The following is a 5000-nucleotide window of genomic DNA, read 5'->3' as shown; positions in this document are numbered from 1 at the left end:
TCACCCTTTTTAATAATAATTGCCTCAGCAACCTTCCACACCTTTGGTACCCTTCCTTGCAGGAGACACTCATTCAGCAAGGCTGTCAAATACGGTACAATTAGCATTTTAAGGTTCTGTAGTGTTTCTGTAGTTATTTTATCTATTCCAGGAGATTTATTTTTCTTCAAGGAATCAATGGCATTGCCCACCTCCTCCTGTGCAAACGGAATAACCACACCCTCATCTGGATAGTCTTCTTCCATTTTTAGTCTCAAAAGCGACTGGTATTCATTATCTGAATTAGGATTATCACTTGGTAGCAGAGCTTCCAATAAGTAGTGAGCTGAGTCCCGCCAACCTATTGTTGTAGTTCCATCCGGCTTCTGGAGCGTAGACATGATAAGTGGTGTCTTAATTTTTTCACTAATAATCTTATATGGCAGTCCCCATACATTAGTTTCAAATTGTCTTTTAACAAAGTTTTCCCAGTGCTTTATTCTGGTATTTATTAGTTCTTGTTTATAGTTTCCTTTCAGTTCTCTGTAGTTTTGCAGCCTTCTTTGTCTCTCTCTATCACCCAGTGCCCTTTGATATGCTCTTCGAGCACGTCGTACACATCTTCTCAATTCTGTTAATGAGGAGCTCCAAGGGACCCTTGACTGACGAAAATAGGATCGTCTAGGTATGAAGGAATTCATGAGATTTTGAATTTGGTTCTGTATCTTTTCAGCCGCCTCATCAATATCAAAGCCATGATAGGGACATGATAGGGACAGCGGGAATCTCGTTAATCCATTCATGCGCGTCACTAATTAGATGACGAGGCATTTGGCTATTCATTAGCCGTCTTTATTCATTGCTGAATAACACATATATATGTACAGATAGGGTGTGACAGGTGTTTCACGCCATGTCCGCCACCGAGGTGGGGACTTACAGGGCGATGCCACAAGAAAAGGTTAAAACTACAATACATATACATATATATATGCTGGAAAAAACAGAAACAAAAACAACATAAGTTACGTACACAAAGAAGAAAGAACAAAGACGGGATATTCCTCCTGTGGATAGGCCCCAGGAGTCAAGGCGAAGAAAATAACCAGCATCCTATCCGACGCCGGCTCGCTCCATCGGACTGTGCGCCGTCATATATTCGAAAATGCGATAGCTCGTGCAGCAGCTTTGCAGTACTCTCGTGCTAAGCACCGCCAGTTCTCGGGGTCTAAATCCAAGTGCGGAGAGATCTCCGGCCGACGCTGGAGACCATACACCCCTCCAATTCAATGTCGCGGTGGACACTGTAACCTCCTCAACGTCACGGTGCAGGTTGGAGATGGCACGCCTGATGGACGGCGTGTTGTAGTAGGCCGCTTTCTCGGAGTGACACCAGTCGAGCCGGAGATGGTCTCCGACTACCTGGGCGTCGATGACGCGGGCAATGCCGTCTTTAACCGCCACCACGTCAGGCTTGCGGATTCCCTCAGGTGTGCGGAGGTGGGGCTCCACAGAGACGTTGAAGCCCCTCTGCGCGAGTCCACGGGCAACATAGCGCACGATCGCGTCATGCCGCTTAACCCGGGACCCGTGCGTCCTGAAGCAAGCCTGTAACACGTGGTTGGCGGTCTCTACGGCCTGGCAGCCCGCGCGGCATCTGGTGTCCGCCTCCCGCCCGCGACTGCGCCGTGCCTTCGTGGGGAAGGCGTTGATGCGGGCGCGGAGAGCGTCGATGAAGTTACGCCCAGATAGCAGGCGACTGGTGTCAGCGACCCACTGGTGTTGCCCCTTGACGGCGGCGGAAGATGACAGCGCCGCACCGTCAAAGGCAACGTGCAGGCGCGCGGCCCACATCTCTCCAACCTGCGTCGACGATTTGAGGAGGTGGCCCTCCCACATAAGATGCCGCTCCAGCGCCTCAATCTCACGCTGCACCTCGTCCCGGCCTGCACCGTCGGCGGCTGGCCCAATCCTCTTCAGCGCCAGGAGACGGGACCGGCGAAGTGTTGGCCCCATCCATCGGCATGATGGGATGCCGAGGCCTCCCTGGGCTACAGGAGCGTGGAAGTAGCCCAGGGGAGTGTCCGCCGGAAGGCGGAACCATCTCCTGACGGCGGCACGGATGGTCACATCTGCCGCTTTCAACGCACCCACTCGGGTGCGGCTGAGGGCCAGCCCATGGTACAGGCCAGGCAGAAGTACGGTGGTGAGGGCGTGGAGGCGCTGTTGCGGCTTGAGCGGAGCTCGGGAGATGACGTCCAGCTGCTCCACCAGGTGGCGTCGTGGGTTGAAAACGCAGCGACCAGCGGTGGAGAATTGCAGTCCCAGGTACCGGAAGGTTTCACCCACACGTAGGGCGGGCACGGTGGCGTTGCCCGCTTTGAAGGTAACGTCGGCGTCGACCTTCACCTTCTTGTCGCGCCCAGACGCGACTAAGGCGAGGGTGAAACACTTCCGGGCGTTGATCTGCAGCCCCAGATGGGCGAGGGCTGCGACGGCTGCGTCGATGAGGGACTGCAATCCCCTCGCGGTCGATGCAAAAAGCAGGACGTCATCTGCGAAGGCCGCAGCGTTAACTCTGCGACCAAGGATCCGAGCTCCGATGTGGGAGGGAAGTTGACTCAAAACATAGTCCACCGCAAAATTGAAAAGGAGGGGGGAGAGGGGGTCACCCTGACGCACACCCCTAGCCGGCTGCAGGGGCACGCCCACGTCGGCGCCGCCCGCTATCACCGTCGTGCTACCCTCGTAACACCTTTCGACGTACTCAATAAAGCAATCCGGCAGGCCATGAGCCCTCAGCACGGGGCGGAGGGCGGCATGGTCCACCGAATCGAACGCTTTAGAGACGTCGATCGATGCCACAAAAACAGAGCGACAGGAGCGGACTGCGTCGGTGAGAGCAGTGTCCAAGATGAAGGTGTTTTCCAACATCCCATCCCGGGGGATGAATGCCCGCTGACGTTCGTCCACAGCACATGCACGCATCAGGCGTGACGCGAGAACCTTGTGAAAGGTCCGCGCCAACACCGAGCAGACCGTAATGGGGCGAAAGTCAGCGGGGGATGTTGGTGCAGCCGTTTTGGGGAGAAGTGACGTCCGGGCGCGAAGCAGACGCTCGGGGAGGGCGCGGGCCAGGAGGAAGAGGTTCAAGAGTTTCACCAGGACTTCATGCGGCAGGCGCCGCAGCTCCGCTGGAGTCAGGCCGTCCGGCCCGGCTGCCGATCCCCTGGGCGGCAAGGCAGCAGCGACCTCCTCACGTGTGACCGGCCCCCATAGGCACTCAGGAGCGACAGGCTCCGAGTGCGGGAGAAGGCGGTCACGGATGAAGCCGGCGGTGGAGATCGGCTTCTTCGTGAAGAGGTCCGCCCAGAAGTCCAGCAGACCGGGGATGTCGGGTGGCGGCTGCAGCAGGGTGCCGTCCAGCAAGCCGCGCACGCAACGCGCACGCGACCTACGGAAGGCGTCCTGTGTCCGCGCGTATTCCCAGCGGCGCCGCTTGCGCTTCTGCAGCGGCGGGGCGGCAGGCGGCCGCTTGGATGGTTGGCGCGGCCGCTGTGTCCTGGTGATCGACCTCTCCCCCCTGGACCCGACCGACGCAAGGGCATCCGGGAGCATGCCCAGGATGACATCGGGCGGCGTGCCCCGCCCCAGACCAATGACTCGATCCAGGGCGGAGAAACGCTGGGCGGAAGCAGGTAGCCCCGCCAGATGCTCCCAGATGGCGGCGTCAGTCGGCCCCTCCGGCGGCGGCCCGGTGGTGTCGGCCGCGAAGTCCTCGGCTGCGTCGACGGGCGGCGCAGCGGCCTCGCCCGCGTCAGGCAGCGAGCTCGCTGCTCCACGGCGGGACGCCGGCTCTTCACCCCGACCGATCTCAAGTGCCTCCATGAATTGGCGGACAAGCTGCTTGTGGGCAGCTTGCCGCCGTCGGCACTTGATTGCCTCAAGCGTTCGGTCGGGGAACATCCTGGTAAGTTCTTGATTTACAAAGAAGAACCGGGCGTCCCTCTCCAGGAACAGTTCGGCCTCTGCCTTGGCGAGCGACAGGACTTCTTCCTCCGTCCACCTCGCGCGATGCCTCTCCGTCACGATCTCAGCGTTGGCGGCCGCAGGGTGTTGGCGGCGGCGATGGACCCCGAGACCGTTCTTCGTGGTAAAAGTGCGGTGGCACTCACTGCAAGCAAAGGGAGCTACACAAACTATCGCATTTTCGTTACGGCCGGTTGGCCGGATAGGTGCTGGGGTAGCTGGGGTGGCACCTTCAGCGGAAGGGCCACCATCTCTTGTTTCTTGTCGGCTGCCCCCAACTATAAAGGGATAATGCGAGGGGGGGCTGGTAACCCCCCCAAGCCCCTGGTGCGGTCTTCCACTCTGCAAAAATCAGCGGGCCCACGAGAAGGGGAGAAGACCGCAGGAGAGGAGAGGCTAAGAGGGCTAGGCCCATGTATTGCGCATCACTCTCCCTGTAACTATAACCCAAGGAAGGCACCTCGCAGCAGCAGCACGACTACATCAAGACCGCACTTCGAAAAGCCAAGTCCGGATGCAGCCACACCGCCGCCACTTGGCCACCTTAAGAGAGTCATAGTTACTCCCGCCGTTTACCCGCGCTTGCTTGAATTTCTTCACGTTGACATTCAGAGCACTGGGCAGAAATCACATTGCGTCAACACCCGCTAGGGCCATCGCAATGCTTTGTTTTAATTAGACAGTCGGATTCCCCCAGTCCGTGCCAGTTCTGAGTTGATCGTTGAATGGCGGCCGAAGAGAATCCGCGCACCCGCGCGCCCCCGGAGGAGCACGCTAAGGCGGACGCGGCCTCGCAGCAAGGAAGATCCGTGGGAGGCCAAGGCACGGGACCGAGCTCGGATCCTGCACGCAGGTTGAAGCACCGGGGCGCGAACGCCGCGCAGGCGCGCGCATCCTGCACCGCCGGCCAGCACGAGGCCAACCAACGGCGAGAGCAGACCACGCCCGCGCTAAACGCCCGCACTTACCGGCACCCCTACGGCACTCACCTC

Source organism: Schistocerca americana, unplaced genomic scaffold, assembly GCF_021461395.2.
Source record: "Schistocerca americana isolate TAMUIC-IGC-003095 unplaced genomic scaffold, iqSchAmer2.1 HiC_scaffold_77, whole genome shotgun sequence".
In the NCBI taxonomy this organism is placed as follows: domain Eukaryota; kingdom Metazoa; phylum Arthropoda; class Insecta; order Orthoptera; family Acrididae; genus Schistocerca; species Schistocerca americana.
This window is presented reverse-complemented; position numbering follows the sequence as displayed.